The 23,273-nt window shown below is 48.3% G+C and overlaps 1 protein-coding gene and 1 long non-coding RNA gene across 4 annotated transcripts in view; both read left to right on the top strand.

Annotated features, from left to right (window-relative positions):
- Positions 1–23,273, top strand: part of LOC122934756 (zinc finger protein OZF-like) — a 225,322-nt gene that overhangs the window by 66,139 nt on the left and 135,910 nt on the right. The gene's annotated exons all lie outside the window — the stretch shown is intronic.
- LOC122934876 lies at positions 12,820–22,203 on the top strand. The gene is made up of 3 exons (XR_006388733.1): positions 12,820–12,881; positions 21,923–22,046; positions 22,159–22,203. It is a non-coding gene; the product is annotated as an uncharacterized LOC122934876 (long non-coding RNA).

Below are 23,273 nucleotides of genomic sequence, written 5' to 3'. Positions count from 1 at the left end.
ACTTCTGCCGCTTTCTGGTGAAAATTATAGTAAATGTGGCAGCGTCACGAAGCCAAACCCCTTCCAATAAACAATTCCGTCCATTTCTCGTCACTTCTGAAAAGTGGCGAGAAGTACAAAAAGTCGCAAATTATGGTGCACACATGCAGTGCCCCACTTTGTTCAACTTTATTATGCCACAATTGTGGCATATAGGCCTTGATAAATGTCCCTCCTAGACTGTAGGTCTAATCGTCTATTCTCCCAGCGTAGATTCCTCACTGCCATGTGATTCATATTTTATCTGCATTTGTCTCTGTATAGTTTGAAGGTCATTGTGCCTGTAGGCTCTTGGGCCCTTGTAACCAAGGCTCCCTGTCGGCCGTATTGATGGTGGTGACAGCATTGCGTGTGGATGCATGGACATGTTTGGGGTAATTATTTTTGTAGGATAATCCATTCGTTAAGTGTGGAAACAGAGTACCCCCTTACAATCACATCCAAGGTCAAAAGATACAGTAAATATAAGGGTACCTCCTCGTAGCCTGTTGTGAGTTTATCATGACAAGCAGGTTATAGACATGCGCTTCATAAACCTTTATAATACACATCTCTGCTGCTTCAAACTGCATACACACCCAGCTCAGAACCTACATAAGAATGATGGCCATGTGATTAAATATGGAGATTAAAGGGCTTTTACCTAATGAACTGTGAGAAGAAGTCTGTGTAAGAAAGGGGTAACCATGCGGAGAGGTCTATGTAAGAGAGGGGGAACCATGGGGAGAGGTCTGTATGAGAGAAGGGGAACCATGGGGAGCGGTCTGTGTGAGAGAGGGGGAACCATGGGGAGTGGTCTGTGAGAGAGAGGGGGAGCCATGCGGAGAGGTCTGTGTGAGAGAGGGGGAACCATGGGGAGAGGTCTGTATGAGAGAGGGAGAACCATGGGGAGTGGTCTGTGTGAGAGAGGGGGAACCATGGGAAGCGGTCTGTGTGAGAGAGAGGGAACCAAGGGGAGCGGTCTGTGTGAGAGAGGGGGAACCATGGGGAGAGGTATGTGTGAGAGAGGGGGAACTATGGGGAGAGGTCTGTGTGAGAAAGGGGGAACCATGGGGAGCTGTCTGTGTGAGAGAGGAGGAACCATGGGGAGCAGTCTGTGTGAGAGAGGGGGAACCATGGGGAGCGGTCTGTGTGAGAGAGGGGGAACCATGGGGAGCGGTCTGTGTGAGGGGGGGAACCATGGGGAGCGGTCTGTGTGAGAGAGGAGGAACCATGGGGAGCGGTCTGTGTGAGAGAGGGGGAACCATGGGGAGCGGTCTGTGTGAGAGAGGGGGAACCATGGGGAGAGGTCTGTGTGAGAGAGGGGGAACCATGGGGAGCGGTCTGTATGAGAGAGGAGGAACCATGGGGAGAGGTCTGTGTGAGAGGGGGAACCATGCGGAGAGGTCTGTGTGAGAGAGGGGGAACCATGCGGAGAGGTCTGTATGACAGAGGGAGAACCATGGGGAGCGGTCTGTGTAATAGAGAGGTGAACCATGGGGAGCGGTCTGTATGAGATATGGGGAGCGGTCTGTGTAAGAGAGGTGGAACCATGGGGAGCGGTCTGTGTAAGAGAGGGGGAACCATGCGGAGAGGTCTGTGTGAGAGAGGGGTAACCATGCGGAGAGGTCTGTATGAGAGAGGGGGAGCCATGGGGAGCGGTCTGTGTGAGAGAGGGGGAGCCATGGGGATCGGTCTGTGTGAGAGAGGGGGAACCATGCGGAGAGGTCTGTATGAGAGAGGGGGAGTCATGGGGAGCGGTCTGTGTGAGAGAGGGGGAACCATAAGGAGTGGTCTGTGTGAGAGAGGGGGAACCATGGGGAGTGGTCTGTGTGAGAGAGGGGGAACCATGGGGAGTGGTCTGTGTGAGAGACGGGGAACCATGGGGAGTGGTCTGTGTGAGAGACGGGAAACCATGGGGAGTGGTCTGTGTGAGAGACGGGGAACCATGGGGAGAGGTCTGTATGAGAGAGGGGGAACCATGGGGAGCGGTCTGTGTGAGAGAGGGGGGACCATGGGGAGCGGTCTGTGTGAGAGAGGGGGAACCATGGGGAGCGGTCTGTGTGAGAGAGGGGGAACCATGGGGAGAGGTCTGTGTGAGAGAGGGGGAACCATGGGGAGCGGTCTGTGTGAGGGGGGGGAACCATGGGGAGCGGTCTGTGTGAGAGAGGAGGAACCATGGGGAGCGGTCTGTGTGAGAGAGGGGGAACCATGGGGAGCGGTCTGTGTGAGAGAGGGGGAACCATGGGGAGAGGTCTGTGTGAGAGAGGGGGAACCATGGGGAGCGGTCTGTATGAGAGAGGGGGAACCATGGGGAGAGGTCTGTGTGAGAGGGGGAACCATGCGGAGAGGTCTGTGTGAGAGAGGGGGAACCATGCGGAGAGGTCTGTATGACAGAGGGAGAACCATGGGGAGCGGTCTGTGTAATAGAGAGGTGAACCATGGGGAGCGGTCTGTATGAGATATGGGGAGCGGTCTGTGTAAGAGAGGTGGAACCATGGGGAGCGGTCTGTGTAAGAGAGGGGGAACCATGCGGAGAGGTCTGTGTGAGAGAGGGGAAACCATGGGGAGCGGTCTATGTTAGAGGGGGGGACCATGGGGAGCGGTCTATGTTAGAGGGGGGGACCATGGGGAGCGGTCTATGTTAGAGGGGGGGGACCATGGGGAGCGGTCTGTGTGAGAGAGGGGGAACCATGTAGAGCAGTCTGTGAGAGAGGGGGGACCATGGGGAGCAGTCTGTGTGAGAGAGGGGGAACCATGGGGAGCGGTCTGTGTGAGAGAGGAGAAACCATGGAGAGCGGTCTGTGTGAGAGAAGGGGAATCATGGGGAGCGGTCTGTGTGAGAGAGGGGGAACCATGGGGAGAGGTCTGTGTGAGAGAGGGGGAACCATGGGGAGCGGTCTGTGTGAAACAGGGGGAACCATGGGGAGCGGTCTGTGTGAGAGATGGGGAATCATGGAGAGTGGTCTGTGTGAGAGAGGGGGAACCATGGGGAGTTGTGTCCGAGATGGGGAACCAATTAGGGTTGCCACCCAGCCAGTAAGTCAATGGCCAAGCCGGTAATTTACTGCCCCGCTGGCAATATTGATTTCCGGTATTTTCCTATAAAGACTTTTACTATTCAGCGCTTCCATTGTGGAGCGCTTATTAGTACAGCCTTTAACTCCCCCCCCCCCCCCCCCCATCTGTGTTAATAAAAAAAAAAAAAAAAAAAACTCGCCTCATCAATTTGCTCGCGCCACTGTGATCACTCGCTGCTCACTGGAAGCTCAGGACAGGACCTGTCAGACGTCCTCATGGTATTCTGGGGGACACTAATGGGGGCATTATTAGTACTGGGGGGCACTAATGGAGGCACCTTGTGTTAACCCCTTAAGGACTCAGCCCTATTTCACCTTAAGGACTTGGCCATTTTTTGCAAATCTGACCAGTGTCACTTTAAGTGCTCATAACTTTAAACGCTTTGACTTACCCAGGCCGTTCTGAGATTTTTTTTTCGTCACATATTGTACTTCATGACACTGCTAAAATCGGGTCAAAAAAGTAAATTTTTTGGCATAAAAAATAAAATTTTTACCAAAAATTTAGAAAAATTAGCAAATTTCAAAGTTTCAGTTTCTCTACTTCTGTAATACATAGTAATACCCCCCAAAATTGTGATGACTTTACAGTCCCCATATGTCTACTTCATGTTTGTAGCATTTTGGGAATGATATTTTATTTTTTGGGGATGTTACAAGGCTTAGAAGTTTAGAAGCAAATTTTAAAATTTTTCTGAAATCCCTTTTTATGGACCAGTTCAGGTTTGAAGTCATATTGTGAGGCTTAGATAATAGAAACCTCCCAAAAATGACCCCATTCTAGAAACTACACCCCTCAAGGTATTCAAAACTGTTTTTTCAAACTTTATTAACCCTTTAGGTCTTCCACAAGAGTTAATGGCAGATTGAGAAGCAATTTCTAAATTTCTATTTTTTGGAAAATTTTCCAATATAATCAATTTTTTCCAGGAGTAAAACAAGAGTTAACTGCCAAACAAAACTCAATATGGGTTGCCCTGATTCTGTAGTTTGCAAAAACACCCCATATGTGGTCGTAAACTACTGTTTGGCTGAACGGGAGGACATAGAAGGAGGGGAACACCATATGGGTTTTGGAAGGCAGATTTTGCAGGACTGGTTTTGTTTATACCATGTCCCATTTAAAGCCCCCTGTTGCACCCCTAGAATAGAAATTTCAAAAAAGTGACTCCATCTAAGAAAGTACACCCCTCAAGGTATTCAAAACTAGGTTTACAAACTTTGTTAACCCTTTAGGTGTTCCACAAGAGTTAATGTGTCACGGCTGAGGATGGGGAAAACCCTCAGCCGTGCGATGATGGAAGATGGTCGCTGCTTGACCAGGACAACAGGATTAGGGAGCAGGTCACCTCCTATCGCGTCCCTAACCTGACCCTAACTCCTAGCTTCATGGGCCGACCTTTAAGGTAGGAGGACCCATGCTCAGGAACCTCGGAGCCCTAACTCACCCTCCGACCGGTCCCTGGACTAGGAGTCAGGGTAAGACAACCTGTTCCTTCTGGATACGGAGGAACAGGAGTCTCACTGGCCAAGCTGCAAGGAAGGGAGAACAAATACAACCTATGGCAATGGCAGGTACTTGCCACAAGCATAACACTCACCTGCCACAGACACAAAGCCTGGAACCCATGTGGAAGTACTGACCACAGACAACAGGACTCAGCACACAACACACAACACACGGGAACCCAGGACCATAGGTGCAATAAACAAGCATAAAACCTAACACATCTTCAAGACACCAAACGAGATATTATTTTGCTATGACCAGAAGGATGGCCCTCACTGGCAGTTGGTAAGTAACCAGGAGGATCTCTCCAGCAAGCATGACTGAAGCACCCTCTCTGGCTACTGCCTACAACTGAGGCTTTATAGGGCCAAGAGGCCACACCCAACAATCAGACACACCCCGTGACTCACACACAGAAAGGGAGTTAACCCTTCCAAAACCACAGAAGGGAAAAAAACAACTTAAAGGGGAAGTGTCCAAACAACGAACACACTGTGGCTGTTGCCGCAGGCAACGACATGGGTGGCACACATGTCCTGGGAGTCAGCCCGAAGGCTGGGACACTGCCACCACATGTACACTATACAACCAAACGTTGCCATGGGCAACCACAGTGAGGGGAAGATGTAAGTGCACACCACACATAACAAAGTGCACACAGACATACAAAAGTGCTTACAAACACGCACACAACTCCAAGGGAACCGCACACAAAGCTGTTGTCAGCGGCAACCGCACTTGAGGCCTACAACATTATGCCTCCAGCTGCGGTTGACACTACAACCCAAACCGCGGGCAACTGTATGCGGCACCCAAGGAGTCACGGCCATAACATGGTCGTGACATAATGGCAGATAGAGAAACAATTTCGAAATTTCTATTTTTTGAAAGATTTTCCATTTTAACCCTTACTTTATTACTAATTTTCCATTTTAACCCTTACTTTATTACTGAAAAAAATGGGTTAACAGCCAAACAAAACTCAAAATGGGTTGCCCTGATTCTGTAGTTTGCAGAAACACCCCATATGTAGTCGTAAACTACTATTTGGCTAAACGGCAGGACATATAAGAAGGGGAACGTCATATGGTTTTTGGAAGGCAGATTTTGAAGGACTGGTTTATTTACACCATGTACCCTTTCAAGCCCCCTGATGCACCCCTAGAGTAGAAACTCCATAAAAGTGACCCCATCTAGGAAACTACGGGATAAGGTGGTTGTTGTTTTGGGACTATTTTAGGGGTAAATATGATTTTTGGTTGCTCTATATTACTATTTTTTGAGGAAATGTAACAAAAAATTTAAATTCTAAAATTGTTTCTACATTCGCTATTTAGTTAGGCAAGTGGCGGGGGGGTCTGGAGAGAAAAATTTTGATAAAAGTTATTATTATTATTTTTTTCCTAACTAACTTTTCCCTTCTTTCCCTGCCTAATGGTGCCTCTCCCTCACTGACCCTAACCTACCTGGATGGCGATGGGTGCAGGAGGGTGATGGATGCTGATTTTAGTGGGACGCAGGAGCTGGACGATGCTGACGGGTGCTCGTGCAGAACAGGAAGAGGAGGGGAAAGAGGAGCGCAGGAAGTTTGAATCTCGCGCCTCTCTCCCCTGCACCAATCAGCACCCTGGACAGCAGTGTTCAACACCAGAGCCAGCACCGCCTCTCCAAATCTTCATACTGTGATTGGTGGTGTGTAATCACGCCACCGATCGCAGTCTTTTTCCGGTTCATCGGGTCACAGGACACCCGAATGGACCGGAAATGGAGAAAACCGCAGGTCTGAATTGATGTGCGGTTTTCTGCGATCGCCGATACGTCCTAACCAGTGGCTCAGATGGGGATTTAGCAAGAAGAAACCCCCATGGGAGGGTCCTCATGCCTGGCGGAAGTTAATACTGTCCAGCCAAATGAGGAATAGCTATTAATTCTAGAATCCACTCTATAGTGTGAAATAAAGATGGAGTGAGAACTCCAAGAAGCCGACTTACAGATCACATCCAATGGAATCGAGCTTCTCTCTGTAAATGAAGTGGCCACTGCCCGAGTGGAGTGGGCCCTTACAAACTCAGCAGGCTCCGAGCCCTGAGACATATAGGACTCCCGAATTGCCTCTTTAATCCATCAACTGATGGAGGGCTTAGAGGCTTTCCTCCCCTTGTGGGTAAAGAGGATAAGGAGGTTTTCATCTCTCCTAAATACCTTGGAGCGTTCCAGGTAAATCCTAAGACATCTCGAAATGTCAAGGGTATGAAGCCCTCTTTCCTCAGAGGAGGGGGGGTGGAGCCAAAGTCGGCAGGGAAATCACCTGGTTAATGTTATCAAAAGAAGGCACCTTTGAAGAATTGCCGGAATGGAAGCTTCAGTGGATGACTGCTGACGCATAGAACACCATGATGAAAAAATCCTTGAGTAGGACTTATTAGTAGCTTCCGATCTGGAGTGCTCTAAGGTTCTTAAGACAGACCCCGAAAGCCCTTCTATCCTTGGAAGGGACTGATCAACCTCCAGGCCATCAGGTTGAACATTTGAAGAGATCTGAGTGTCCCCCGACACCAGTACTCTCTCTGGGGGAAGCCTCCAAAATTGACCCCGACTCATCTGGAAGAGTTGGGTAAACCAAGCTCTCCTTGGCCAGTATGGAATGATGGCGATGACTGACGCTTGGTCCTGCCTGATTTGGTATCAAGGAAATTGGAGGGAAGATGTAGGCCAGCCTGAACCTCCATGGGATTGACAGTGAATCTATTGCCACCGGGTTGTCCTCCCTGTAAAGGGAGCAATACCTCTCCACCTTGGTGTTGAACCTCGTTGCCATGAGATCGATCTCTGGCATGCCCCACCTGAGCGTTATCTCCTTGAAGACCTCTGGATGAAGTGACCATTCTCCGGTTGGAAGACCTCGGCTCAGGCGATCCGCAATCACATTGTGAACTCTGCGAATGTGAACGGCTGATAAGTGGGTGAGGTTCAGTTCTGCCCAATCCAATATCACCCCTATCTCTCTCAGGAGACTTTGTGACCTGGTGCCTCCCTGCTTGTTGATATATAGCACAGGGGTCATGCTGTCTAACTGTACCTTCACTGCTTTCCCTCGAATGAAGGGAGCAAAATGAAAAAGAGCTAGTCTGATCGCTCTGATCTCCAGGAGATTCGATGACAATGATTTCTCCTGTGGTGTCCAAGTTCCTTGGACTGTCTTGTCCAGAAAATTAGCTCCCCAGACTACTAGGGACGCGTCTGAAGTAAGTATGATCCAAGAGGGCTGGATCGGGCATGGTAAGACAGGGAGTGCACGGAATTGAGTCCCCCCGGACCGCGATTCCACTTGGCTAGTGCCTCTGACTGAAGCGGACGCAGATGCCATAGTGCCCAAGGAACCGCCTCTGCGGTTGATGACATTAGTTTCAACATCTTCATTAATGTTCGAATTGTTACCTCTTGTGGTACTGAGAGAGAACGGGCTATTAGTTGAACGGATTGCCTTCTCTCGGGAGTGAGATGAATAGTCATCTTTACTGAATCCACCACGAACCCCAGGAACCTTACTGAGGTGGCTGGCAGAAGTTGGGACTTGTCCCAGTTGACTATCCATCCTAGCTGTTGAATGTGTTGGGACAGGATCGCTTGGGAAGGGGCTCTGAGGAGCCAATCGTCCAGGTAAGGAACTATGCTCAGACCCTGAAGCCTTAGAGCGGCCACCACGGAGACCACCACCTTCGTAAAAGTGTGTGGGGCTGAAGAAATCCCAAACGGGAGGGCCACAAACGGGAAATGTTTTAAGACCCCCCCCCCCCCCGATCTGTATCGCGATCCTTAAGAATCTTCTGGACCCAGGGTGGATGGGAATATGGAGATAAGCATCCTTGACGTCCAAGGTTGCCAGGAAATCCCCCGGCATGAGAAGATTGGTCACTGACTGGATAGTTTCCATACGGAATTTCTTTCGTTTGATAAAATGATTGAAGTACCTCAGATCTATAATTATCCTCCATCCTCCGGTATTCTTGGGTACCAGAAACACTGGGGAATAGATACCTGCTCCCTTCTCTTGGAGGGGGACCTCCACTAGAGCCCCCTTCTGAAGATATTCTAGAACATAGCTCTCTAGAACGTTGCTTGCTGCAGGGAAGTAACCTTGTCTGGACGAACCTGTCCGAGGGCGGACTGCTCAAGTCCACAAGGTAACCTTGAGAAATAATGCGAAGGACCCATTGGTCCTGGATATGATCCTGCCAAAAATCTAGAAAATGTTGTAGGCGCCCGCCTACGGGAATGTGGGGAGCAGGGAGCATTGGACATCCAGTCAGACCGGCTAAATACCAAGAGCCTCGAGTAGGCCCGCAATCAGAGCGACGAGGACTTCTTGGGGGGTCTAGATCCCCTAGAGGATTTTCCTCCTCTACGGGAACCCCAATCTCTCTGGGTTCTAGGTTGAGGTTCCGGCCTGGAACCAAACCTCTTGCCCCGACCATAAAAGGACTGCTGGGGAAGGGACTTGCCCTTCTTGTCCGACAGCCCCTCTATTATGTGGTCTAGCTCTGGTCCAAAAAGTTGGGTTGCTGGGTTCATAAGCCATCGCGCACAGGTTATGTTTAGAGGTAGTATCGGCCTTCCAAGGTTTCAACCAGAGCGGACCCTTGCCCGTGGTTGAAAGCGCCATGTACTTGGACGCCAACTTCAATTGTTGCGGAGCCGAGTCACACACGAAATCGATGGCTAAACTGGCAGTCTTACAGGAGGCCAAGATGTCATCCCTGGAAACCCCCTGGTCCAGGTCAGACTGTATCTGGGTGAACCTTGACCTAAGAAAATTTGCCACTTCTGCAGACGCAATAGCGACTGAGGCAGACGCTGAAGAATAAACTCGCCTAAGGGTGCAATCCGCCTTTCGATCCATCGGATCTTGGAGGCTTGATCCGTCGTTCGATGGGATTAAAGTCCTCCTTGATAGCTTGGAAATAGACATGTCCACCTTTGGGAAAGGCCCCCAGGATGATACCTGATCCTCCTTTACAGGAAAAACCGCTTTAAATCTCTTGGTCAATACGGGACCCTTCTCCGGTTTCTTCCATTCCGTTTTCATTACTGAAAGTAGGGAACTATCTGCTTTAAAGGCCCTGGGCCCCTTAGAGGCGGAAGATGAGGCTTCCCCCGGATCAACGTCCTGGTCCCCCGACCGGATGGATCTTAGCAGCCGCTGGGCTTTTTCAGGAGGAAAAAAATAAGCAAAGCCATCCTCGTCCTCAGAGGAGGAAGAGGCCGATCCTTCTCTTACATCCTGAGCCCCCGATACTTCCATCGCCTGGTGAGGAGAGGAAGGATGTCGGCGCTTGGAGACAAAGGCATGCTTCAATTCCTCTATAGAAGCGTTCATCTGGCTAAGGTTGGTCTCCATGTAGCCCTTAACCCAGTCGACGACGTCATGGACCGTCGGTTCCTGCTGGGGGAGTGCTTTGGCCCTACAGGGAGGGCATCTGGAAAAAGCGTAGCTGTCCTCCAGCACAATCTGGCAGTCATGGCACTGCAGATGACGCCTCTTGCCAGCACGCAGGAAGCTCACGCAGGAAGCAAGATGAGATCTCGATCAAACCGGAACTAACATCGCCAGAGCGGAGAACAGCTGATCTGTGGGACGCCACAGCAAGACATTACCGCACACCGAACGAGACAAAGTATCGAGGCACACAGTGAGTAGTGAAAGTATTCAAATAGATTGATATTGCATAAAGACATAAAGCCTCCTTCACCTAGGGGTAAAACAGCCGAAATACAGCTGGGACTGTACAAGACGCACTTGGCATAATAGAATACCACAGACTGGATGGACATTTTGAACGCCATATTAGGGAAGAGTATATAAAAGAAAAGATGTACACCATCTAATCCACCATTCTATTTACCATCGGCTTGGATTTAACATATGACGCACAGAGATATTTGCAACAACGACACTACCTATGTTGCTGATAACGGTTTAGGTCAGGCTGGGGAAACCGCTCTATCTGAACCAACTGCGATCTAATAATCACCCCCATAGGGGAGATACGGATGCAGTGGGCTTGACCTAGCGGATCCGGCATCTGATACACCCATACTTGTGCGATCATAGAGCAATTTGCGATCCTGTATAGAATTTTATCTGTTTTATATTCAATTTTATTGTTATTGTCATTATTTGGTCTATATAGACACATGTCCATTTAATAAATTGTAATAATTTTATCTCCACGTGAATACAAGTGTTTTGAGTGCCGGTTCCATCTTTTGCCAATTTCATTCAGAACTAGGGGTGTTTCTTTTGATCCTGAGCACCAGGCGTGGTCAAACCTAAGTGAGCCAACTGTTTTGTCCTTTTTTAAAGCCTCTTGCCAGCACTCTTTCTGGTGGGCTCCCGGTCACCGTCTCCGGTAGAAGACATGGCTGCAATCCAAAAGAAGGGATAAACCGTAAAATTCTGAGAAAAAAACTGACAATTAACAGCAAGCTTCAGGATCTTTACCCAGAATATCCTAAGATTTGAATTGCAAATCGCAACACGCAAGAAACTTGCAAGAAAGCAAAACCTGCAAGTGATCACAAAAGTCTCAAGGTAAAACAGATAAATCTGCGCTCCAGGAGACTGAGCTTGGTGCAACACCAGCTTTAAATAGCTTTGTTTGGTGCCAAACCCAATAGGCTCCGCCCCCGGAATGGGCGGGGTTACCCTTATAATAAAACTTTAATAAAATTGCCTTATACAGGCCCCTATATGACAACAAGTTGTAGGGCAACTTGCCCCAAAGCTAGAAATGAAAAATGCGCCGCATAAATCCTAATGGGAGAAGTTTTAGAAGTGACGTCACTTCCCCAAGATGGCGGCGCCCAGCAGACCATGCGGACACCGCTGCAGCCGCATGTGAAAGCCGATGCTGGGGCACAGCAACAGGTGAGTGACCGACCTACGGCCCCCGATCCGAACCGGCCAGCAACAAAAAAAACCTCCTCCGCCGAAACGGAGGAGGAGACCACCCGTCCTAACTGTCCAAAGGACAGAAAAAAACACAAGGGCCTGGGGTTCACGCCCCCTCTTTTATTGGTATGTGTGTATGTGTTTAATGTCATTAAAACTTCCACCTGTCCTAACCAGTCCACAGGGGCAGAATACCCCATCTGTGCCACTGGTTAGGAAGTAAGGGAACCATGGAGAGCGGTCTGTGTGAGAGAGGGGGAACCATGGGGAGCGGTCTGTGTGAGAGAGGGGGAACCATGGGGAGCGGTCTGTGTGAGAGAGAGGGGAACAATGGGGAGCTGTCTGTGTGAGAGAGGGAACCATGGGGAGCGGTCTGTGTGAGAGAGGGGGAACCATGGGGAGCGGTCTGTGTGAGAGAGAGGGAACCATGGGGAGCGGTCTGTGTGAGAGAGAGGGGAACAATGGGGAGCTGTCTGTGTGAGAGAGGGAACCATGGGGAGCGGTCTGTGTGAGAGAGGGGGAACCATGGGGAGCGGTCTGTGTGAGAGAGGGGGAACCATGGGGAGCGGTCTGTGTGAGAGAGAGGGGAACAATGGGGAGCTGTCTGTGTGAGAGAGGGAACCATGGGGAGCGGTCTGTGTGAGAGAGAGGGAATCATGGGGAGCGGTCTGTGTGAGAGAGGGGAAACCAGGGGGAGCGGTCTGTGTTAGAGAGGGGGAACCATGGGGAGCGGTCTGTGTGAGAGAGGGGAAACTATGGGGAGCGGTGTGTGTGAGAGAGGGGGAACCATGGGGAGCGGTCAGTGTGAGAGAGGGGGAACCATGGGGAGCGGTCTGTGTGAGAGAGGGGGAACTATGGGGAGCGGTCTGTGTGAGAGAGGGGGAACCATGTGGAACGGTCTGTGTGAGAGAGGGGGGGACCATGGGGAGCGGTCAGTGTGAGAGAGGGGGGAACCATGGGGAGCGGTCTGTGTGAGAGAGGGGGAACTATGGGGAGCGGTCTGTGTGAGAGAGGGGGAACTATGGGGAACTGTGTAACCTATTTCCTTCTAGTTTCCCCTGTATATTGAAGGAGGCTATACTCATTTCTGTATAGATATTTTATCCTAGTGACTTCAGGACCTTTGATGATGTAATGGTCATGTGATCAGTCACATGAGGAGACTTAGCACTTCCTATCATGTGACCAATGGAATGTGACATCATTAAAGGTCCTACAGCCACTAATTTATTTATTTCCATTTACTTCCATCCCATGTAAACTGATCACATGACTGTGACGTCATCGCAGGTCCTGCAGCCCCAGGAGGTGAGATCTGCAGGTCAGTTATTGGTCTTGGTTCTGGGTTTATTAGAATGGAGCGGTTCTATAGGTGATATATAGCAGGTCCAGCCAGCAGGGGGCAGCACCGGCCATAGAGAGTCTCTGCTCACAGGAGGGGAGTTCTCCTCAGACATGTCTGCTCTCCCCCTGGAATATTAGGAGACCCCCAGACCCCTGTAAGAGGGGCTGTTCTCCTGGATTAGAGGGGTCTTCCATCACACACTGTTCTGTGATGTCACTAGGATATGGAGTCAGTGTGTGATCGGTGGGGACAACCTCTTCTAGATGAAGGGGCTGCAGCGCTGTGTCCTCTCCTCACTGTCCCTGCACAGTTAACTCTTTCCTGACCTATGCAGACAATACTGCCATATGATGTACCTATTTGTTAGATGATCTCGTGGAAACTGTCGACACATTTGTGAGATCAGCAGCAGGCGTAGGTTGTGCTCCGGTCATAACCGGTTAAAGGTGTTTCCCGAGATTTTAATACTGATCGGTGGGGGTCCGACACCCGGGACCCCCGCCAGTCACCTGTTTGAGAAGGTACTGGTGCTCCTGTGAGCGCTGCGGCCTTCTTCGTGCTCGCCAAGCACAGCTCTGTATATTGTATAGCTGCTCTGCTTGGTATCGCATTCAGCCCCTTTCCCATTCAGTGGGGTTGAGCGCGATACCAGACGCTATACAATATACGGTGCTGTTCTCGGTGAGCACGAAGAAGGCCGCACGCTCACAGGAGCACCAGTACCTTCTCAAACAGCTGATTGGTGAGGGTCCCGGGTGTCGGACCCTCACAGATCCAGATCATAGGTCATCAGTATCAAAATCCTGCAAAACCCCTTTAATACTGAATGTGGCCCCTCCGTAGTGAGACAGAGGGAGGGTGCTCCATCTCGTCTGTCATCCCCTTTCCTTCTGTGCTGATGGGTTGCTATGGCGGCCAGGGGCCACCCGGTTTACCAATACATATGGACATAGGTGGCCTGTCAGTAAATAATTGTCATATTTTGAAAAACCACATAAAGTAAGTTTATTAAACCCTGCAGTTATATAGAAGTGACATGGCGAACGTTTCGGTTGCTCGCAGAGCCTTGTTCGCGGCCACCACAAGTCAATGTAGTCAGATGGAATGACGGCATTGTCTGTCTGACTTGTTGGCCATGTGACTTCTATAGAAGGCTACTTTCACAGCAGCGTTTTGGCTTTCTGGTTTTAAGATCCGGCAGTTCCGTTTTGTGCCCGTTCCTCGTCAATGGGGACAAAACTGATCAGGATGCATCAGTTTCGCAAGCTGCGGTTTTGTGTCCAGTCTGCAAAACAGAACGAACCGGCATGAAAATCATTGAGTCAATGGTGCCGATCCAGGTTTTTTGTTATAAAAAAATAAAATATCGGATCCATCCCCCATTGACTTACAATGATCCGCTTTGTTCCGTTTCCATTTAATACAACTGCATGCAAAAGGAACGGATGCGTCTTATTTAGGTTCCGTGATCCTCTGCCGGATCTAAACCTAAAAAAAATGCTGATGTGAACGTAGCCTAAGGGTCCATTCACACGTCCGTTGTTTCTTTCCTGATCTGTTCCGTTTTTTGCGGAACAGATCTGGACCAGATCTGGACCCATTCATTTTCAATGGGTCCTGAAAAAAATCGGACAGCACAATGTCTGATTTTTTTTCAGGACCCATTGAAAATGAATGGGTCCAGATCTGGTCCAGATGTGTTCCGCAAAAAACGGAACAGATCAGGAAAGAAACAACGGACGTGTGAATGGACCCTAACTGGATGGTTTGCCGTGATTTTGTACGTCGGAGTACCAACCATCATTAATGGGGTGGTCCAGGTTCAGAGCTGAACCCTGACATAATCTCATCCAGGCAGGATCGCGCACGGCAAGGGCTCTTTTATTTACTATAACGCACTGCCGGGTGGAGGCTTCCGCCTAGCAGTGTGTTCGGTGACGTCACCGGCACTGATGGGCGGGATTTAGTGTTGCCCAAGCCGTTTTACAGGCTAGTGCAGCGCTAAAGCCCGATCATCAGTGGCGGTGACGTCACCGGGCTCACTGCTGGGCGGAAGCCTCCGTCTGGCAGCCCTAATGAGAGCGCACTTCGTCACCGGAACTCCAGAAAATGCCTTTGCCCTTTGCGATTTAGCGCAGGGAAAAGGAGAGCATCGGAGCATGAACTGCATGCTCAAGTCAGGGGGGGGGCTGCCTGGGTGAAAACGAGGATATGTCCGGGTTCAGCTCTGAATAGTGATGAGCGGCATAGGCAATATTCAAATTTGCGATATTTCGCTAATTTTTGGCCGAATATTCGCCATAGATTCGCAAATTTGAGAATTAGTGATCTCCAGTCATTATTTACTTGATTGCGAAAATCGGCAATGGCATATATTCACGATAAAAATTCACGATTAGAATATTCGCTATGGGGTAGGCAACTTTCCTATTGGTTGCTAGGGATGTTGCTAAGGGCCGATATTCGCGATAAATTCAGCAAATTGAAAACTGCAGTCCCCCCATGCACGGAACGGATGCACAACATTCGTGTGCAAGAGGCCTAAAGGTATCATTTTAATCAGCCTGATCGACCCTACCAGGCAATGCGGGACAGCAGTTACGCAGTCTCATACGCAGCAGTAACTCTTGCGGATTACATGCAAACCTATTCATTTCTATGGGTTTGCACATGGATGTCATGTGTGGCCGTTCCGCAAATCCTACAACATGTCCTGTTTTTGTCCATTTTGTGGACAAGAATAGCCAGTTCTACCATTAGGGAGCGCACATGGTTGGTATCTGTATTTTGCTGATCCGTGGTTTGCGTGTGCATGAGGCCTAATGCTAATTTATTTTTTATTTTATTTGTGCTACTGTATGGGATTGGGGTTAGACCAGAAAAGCTAGCCTTCACCCCTCACATCATACCTCCCAAATTTTAAAAGGGCCAAGAAGGGACATTATCAACAATGCACTGTGCTAAAGGTTTCCGACACCAAGTGAACTCCGCCCAACGCCTGTGTATAGACGTCCAATCCCAGCCAGTCCCCTTAGTGCCTCACACAGTATTTATGCCTCCTTAGTGCCCACTTCACAGTACTTATGCCCCATCAGTGCTCCCACACAGTATTTATGCCCCCTTAGTGCTCCCACAGTTTCATACCTTTATTAAAGGCAGACCATGCTACTGCTACAGGGCCCGAATGGAGGGGGGCCCATCACTGATCTCATTCTTTTTCATTTCAAGGTTAAAACACTGCATTTTCATGCAGCCACCACTAGGCGGAGCTCAGTGCAAAGACTTTATTAGAGCTTCCATTGCACTGTATAATTTCCTTTGCACAGAGCTCCCCCTAGTGGTGGCTGCGGCCAGACAGCTTTCTAATATGTGAAGAGAAACTGGAGAATTTATCAATGTATTTATGCCAGTTGTCTGGTGTCAATTCATGGAGAAATTTCCTGTTCAGGAAGAACAACATATTTTTTGACGCACCTGTTCCACTTTATCTAACACAGAAGTCGGATAACACGGGTGTCATTGTGTTTTGTCTTACACATTGCCCAGGAGTGTCTGACGTATGCGCACTGGGAAACTTGGTGGGGCAGGGGGGGCCATACTAAGTTTTGCTATGGGGCCCTATGACATATGTGTACGCCCCTGGTCTAGTATAGGGATAGTGACAACCAAGAAGCACAAGTCAGGGCATTATCGGATAACTTTAGACGTTACCCATCTGGGTGTTAATGACACAATTTGGAGTAACAATCTACACTACAGGGTCCTACCAAATATATAATAATGTATAACCTTACATTACGGTTGACATATGTCCCCTTTTCGTCTGACATGTCCCTTTCTGGGACCTAAAAATTATAAATATAAATTACCAAAAATGTCTGGGATTCTGAAGGTAGGGGCACTACAATATGCTACAGTGCAAGCGCTGAAGGACCGGTGATGATGTCACCAGTTATCAGTGCAGGAGGGGCCAGAGCTCAGAATTGGAGAGAAGTGGTAGGACCTGTGATGACATCACTGTCATGTGATCAGTGCAGGCAGGGTCGGAGTTCAGCTGTGTAGAAGCGGTGAAAGTTGGAAAACCTATACTCCCTCTCTGAATTGACCACTGGTATCCCATAATAACAGCTTGGACACAATTGGAGTTGTAATCCTCTCCACATATACCTCATCCCTGTAAGGTCCTCTGATATCACGCAACATTAGCTTAGACACGCTGGAAGTTGTAGTCCTCCCCACTTGTACCCCTTTCCTTCCGCCAATATCACATATCAGCCTAGACATGCTGAGAGTTGTAGTCCTCTCCTCATACCTCCTCCCTGTAATGTGCTTTGCTATCATATTATATCAGCCTGGACATGTTGGGAGTTATAGTCCTTAAATGACCTGAAATGTGGTCACCCTACCTTACATATAATCCTGTTTCAGAGAAGAGTTTACTGTATTCTTCCTTAAAGGGGTTGTCGGATATAACCTTCTCTGTATTCACTTACTATGTATGAGAGGAGCATCGAGGCACTTCCTTGTTCCGATGCTCCCCTTTGCCCCTAGCACCCACCTCCAAAACATCCAGGGGCAGCACTATACACTGCCAATTTGTGCGGTGACGTCAGCAGGCTTACTGCTAGACGGAAGTCTCGGCCTAGCATAGTGATGTGAAACCTGGTACGTCCCCGTCTCACAACAAACAGTGGCTCGCGAAGGGGAGTATCGGGGCAAGGAAATGCGCCGATGCTCCTCTCAGGGAGGGTATTTCAGGGTTCAGCCCTGAACCCGGACAACCCCTTTCATATGCTTATCTCGATTGTCCCTCTCTGAAATGTTCACTGTATGCAATTACACCTAGCCAGTATGGCCACCAGATCCACTCTGGACCTTTTCCATCTTAGACAGCTGTCGGCGAGAGCGCTGATTCTTCAGTAGAGACCACCTCCTGTTTCTTGGTATCAGCTCACTCAACACAGACCCAAACAGGAAGTCCTGCCCTCTCCACCGTCGAGCCGTACTTGCAGACACTTCAGGGTATTAGATCTTGGTGGTACACACACCGCACAGACCCCGGGGTAAGGAAACTGCTGTTTGTCATATACAATAAGGGTCTGAGTGTCTGTCTATGGCAGGGGTCAGCAACCTTCTGGACCTCCAGCTGCTGTGAAACTACAACTCCCAGCATGCACACTTGCTTGACTGTTCTCGTATCTCCCATAGAAGTGAATGGAGCTTGCTGGGAGTTATAGTTTCCGAATAGCTGGAGTGCCGGAGGTTGCTGATCCCTGGCCTATGGGCTCTGAATACTAGGTATGTGCAAGACTCCCATATCTAACCCTTCCCGACATCCTCTGTATGTCGATTGCAGACATTTAACCCCTCAGATGCTGTGGTCAATTGTGAGAGAGCGCTGTGTTAGCCTCAAGGCTTCTTAAGGCTACCATGCTGACCACAGCACAATTGCAATGCTGAAGAAAGAGAAATGCGGGGCAGCGGCGGACACAGAATGCCAGTGTAACACACAGGAGTTATTCCCCTTAGTGACCCCCAGGGGTGCACCTAGCCTTTCTGTTGCCTGAGGCGAAAACTGAAACGTCCCCCCCCATGCCAATTTCCTAACCTAACCCCTTTGCCACAATGAAAGCGCTCATTGCCCATGGCCCTTCCGCTGCCCCCCTCTTGCCCCTACCTGTGCTGCCTGAAGGCGATTGCCTCACCTGGCCTCATGGTGCACTCCTTAAATGCCCCTTTCCCCAGTACTGATGCTCCCTTAGTGCCCCCACACAGTAAGACTGCCCTATAAAGGGATTGTGTCGCAAAGCATATTCTACAGTTTTCAAACCAGCAACTGGATCTCAATACTTTTATAATTGCATGTAAAAATTCTGTATATCCAGTGTATGGCTATTCAATAAAATGCATCTGTGTATCGCCACCTGGTGTTTGTTCTTTTCCTTATTTTTTGGTCTGTCTCACAGAGGTGGTCGCACACGCTCAGTTTAAGGTTACGGCTACACTGGCTGCCCCGACAACTGTCTCAGCAAGGATCGCAGAGTAGCAGTGACCCCATGGAAAGGAATAGGATTGCTGCACAAGTGGTAAGAAATCCAGCAGTGTCTGATTTCATGGAAATCGCAGAGTAGCCGTGATCCCATTCTACTCTGTGATTCTGGCTGCAAAGCTGTCGCCCGACCAGTGTAGCCGTACCCTGAATCTTCACCTGCCGCCAGCCATATGTTCTGTTCGGGAGAGTTTGCATCACATTTTTACGTTCTTCTGATCCGTCGATAGAACAGAAAAAATAAAGAATAAAATGTATCCTTTAAAAAAATGTATCTAGTAAAAAATCGGATCTTGTGCATCGCTGTCGCCCGACCAGTGTAGCCGTACCCTAAATCTTCACCTGCCACCAGCCATATGTTCTGTTCGGGAAAGTTCGCATCACATTTTATTTTTTCGTTCTTCTGATCCGTCGGTAGAACTGAAAAATAAAGAATAAAACGTATCCTTTAAAAAAAAATGTATCCAGTATCCATTTGGGTACGGAGTCCTTTTTTTTACCGTCTAAAATAACAGATCTCAGGTGGAAATAGTTCAAATGGTTGCCAAATGTGCATAACTAATGCACAGGCTTATTATATATATTTTTTTTTTAAAGATCCATTTTTTTCTTTATTTTTTTTGCTTTTCTGATGGATAAGAAGAATGGAAGAATAAACAGTGATGTGAACTCTCCCTAAGGGATCATGCACACGACCGTTCGTGTTTGCAGTCCGTACTAATAGTGCAAACCTATCCTTGTCTGTAATGCGGACAATCATTTTTTTTGTTTTTTTGCTGCCCCATTGAAGTGAATGGTTCCGCATACAGGACGCAAAAAAATGGAATGGACACAGAAATAAAATGTTTGTGTGCATGAGCCCTTGGGCAGTTACAGGAAGAAAGCTGCAACACTAAAGGGAAACCCCACTGAGCTGCCAAAGCTGAAGGTAATCTAGAAGAGCAATTGGAGCAGTGAATGTGGACATCTCTGGATGGTTCTAGAAAGAGACTTCCATGTACTATATGATGCCTGATTTTCATTTTCTACATCAATCATGGCATAAGCCCTTTAAGTGTCTCAAAATAGTGTTGCCCCTGTAGTTTTCATAAAATATAAAAGTACTCCCTAGCCCCGTCCCCCCAGTGAATGGAGCACATCACCCCCGGCTTGTGCTTTCTGCCTCTCTGCTCAGCAGACACAGATGATGTCCCTGCATCGCGCCTGCCTGCTAGGGAGAGCACAGGCCGGGGAATGGTGGAGCCGGGAGCTGACGACTCCTTGCCTCACCCTTGTATTCTACCGTATCTGCGTCCGTGTGATGCGGATATACTTTTTGTCAGAGGGAGAATAAAATGCATTAAATAACAAGACTGTCCTTCTGGAAAAAAGAGAATTCCACTTGAATTGAAATACGACATTTCCATCTTGACCTTGGACTCTCTGAAACTACGACTACCAGGTGCTCTCTCCTCCCACATTTAATCTGGCGCTACACATTAGCGGAAGCAGAAACAGTTTTTAACATGCATTAGAAACCTGTTGAGTTCAAAAAGTCAAGAAAAGGATTGTGAAATTGATGGGAAGTGAATATTTTCAGATGTTAATTGAGGCTTACGGGAAAGATTGCACTTCTGAGTGGTGCAAAAAGGGGGTGAAGAACAAGATGAACTACCAGGATTCTCATCCACATCAACAACTGCTAAAAATGCCCAAATAAGTCATGAAATTGTTTGATGTGACCGTAGACTCCGTGTCCGAACGAAGGCAGAAATATCTGTAAAGAATAAATCAAGGCAACTGGACGTACTGTAGATTTCTTGAAAACGTTTCCCTCGTTCTTCCAACGAGCTTTCTCAATTCTGAGTGACCGTACAAGAATTCTCTGGGAATAAATATGTAACTGAATCAACATCTGGTAATTATACCCAGTAATTAGGATAATGGAATCAACACCTTTGACCCCATGCTGGTTATAATGACTTCTGATCCCATGCTGGGTATAATTACCAGATGTTGATTCAGTTACATATTTATTCCCAGAGAATTCTTGTACAGTCACTCAGAATTGAGAAAGCTCGTTGGAAGAACGAGTGAAACGTTTTCAAGAAATCTACAGTACGTCCAGTCGCCTTGATTTATTCTTTACAGATATACCATGACCTGGATAAATGAGAACCTTCACAGACAGAAGGCAGAAATAGTGAATATCGATTCACAATGATCTTAACAGGACAAAGGTTTGAGCTGTGGTCCTTCCAAGACTTTCTCGCTCCTGACCAGAAATAATTGTAAATTAATTTGTACAGACATTTTTTTTTAACAAATCATAGCAGATGGGGGAATATCACTAGAATACGTGAAAAATGTCTGCTAAAACCTCCGGGACCTGCGCTAATCCTTAGAACAGAGCCCTCAAAGTGACAGAATGCGCACTGCACATGCGCGGCCGCCCTCCATTCATTTCTATGGGAGTGCCGTCACTTTGAGGGCTCCATTCCATGGATAGGTCGGGGTCCTGCACCTATCCGACATTGGGAGCATATCCTAGTGATATGCTCCCAATATCCAGGATGGGACAACCTCTTTAAGTGTAATCCTGAGAAGAAATGTCAGTAGTCAATACATTGGAAAAACTTCAAACTCCCCAAGACTGAGTGAAGTATGTCTGATCAAGATTCTCTGAACTTCCAATTAGTTATCGCATTAGTAAAGACATTGAGAGTCAAACAAAATGAGACCTGGCTGCTGTATGTTGTGCACTGCGACATGTATCCTGTGTGAGATTGTATTCACTATATAGCGGAGGAGGCTGATATATTATGATCAGCAGTCTGGTATATAAGACACCTCAATAGTCCTCTCCACTGTACTTCTTTATTATAATCCTTTATAATTCTTAATTTGTTAAATGTTTTACTTTATGTGAGATGTTCTTCCAAATGTGATTTTGCTTTCATTCCTCCTTGTTTTCCTTAAATTCCTGTAGTACAGACCTCTCTTTATTGGTCCTTTCCATCAATGACCCACCAAGGATGGAGAAGGACAGAGACCTCATGGCTGCGAGGATATTAGACCTCACCCTGGAGATCATCTCCTTGATAACGGGAGAGGTGAGAGTCTCACATGACATCACTCTTATCTCTAGTAATAAAACAGGGAAATGTCTGGAAAGGTGAAGGATTCTTAGAATCTCTGTAGTGATCGGCGTCTCCCCATACACAGGATTACACAGTAGTGAAGAAGTCGTCTGGTGAGTGTGTGACACCCCGTGTGTCAGGAGGATGGAGCAGGACCCAGAGCCCCATCACCGAGCCTCCACCTCATTCCCTGATACATGAGCAGAAGATCCTAGAACTTACCACCAGGATCACTGAGCTGCTGAGCGGAGAGGTGAGCGCTGCTGGGAATGCTGGGACATTATACAATAACGCCAAGGGAGGGGTCTGGTAATGACTGTGTCCTTGTGTTGTCAGGTTCCTATAAGGTGTCAGGATGTCGCTGTCTATTTCTCCATGGAGGAGTGGGAGTATTTAGAAGAACACAAGGATCTGTACAAGGACGTCATGATGGAGAATCACCAGTCCCTCACATCACCAGGTAAGAGGAGACCTTCCATGACTGTAGAGGAGAGAACAGTTCTGAGAGTTAGCGTTACAGAAGTAGATGTTGATCTGCTGTGCCACTGAACAGATTTAGCTGTGGCTAAGGAAGTTATCTAAGTGGCACCCATGCTCTTCACCCTTTGATCTATATGGATTCCATCACCAGGCCACTACCTCTTGGAGTAGTCTCTATTCAGTTGCTGCTCACCCAGGAGAATTGAGAGAAACAGGTGCAGAGCACCGAGGGACCTGACAATACCATGATCAGGAATCAAGTGAGGCAGGGCAGCCAAAATGTATTCAATCCAGTAAACAGTCTAAAGGGTCAGAACAGGCAGCACAGAGTCAATACGAGGAATAGGCAGAGGTCAGCTCAGGTTAATTTCTGTTAACAAGCAGAGGTCGGTACATGGGCAAACGAACCGAAGTGTGGCACACTTTCGCAGGCAGCTAGAACCACTTGCTCAGGCACCCTTCCACAGGAGAGGCCTTTTATACCCCAGATAGGAGAGCCATAGGTTGGACAGATTAGGGTGCACGTGTGCAGACCCTTTAAGAGCCAAAGGAAGCATCCACCCTACAGGCAGACAGAGGCATTGCGGTCAAAAAGCAGGCAGCAGACCAGCATGGAGTGGATGGAGCAGTGAGATACTGAGCACAGGAGCAGGACGGACCGCCAGCGTCACAGTGATATGCACCAATCATTTCATCATCTGATATAGACAATTCTTTTTT

The sequence above is a fragment of the Bufo gargarizans genome, chromosome 4, assembly GCF_014858855.1.
Source record: "Bufo gargarizans isolate SCDJY-AF-19 chromosome 4, ASM1485885v1, whole genome shotgun sequence".
Lineage (NCBI taxonomy): Eukaryota > Metazoa > Chordata > Amphibia > Anura > Bufonidae > Bufo > Bufo gargarizans.
Note: the sequence above shows the minus strand (reverse complement) of the source record. Positions and strands in the feature narration are given on the sequence as shown.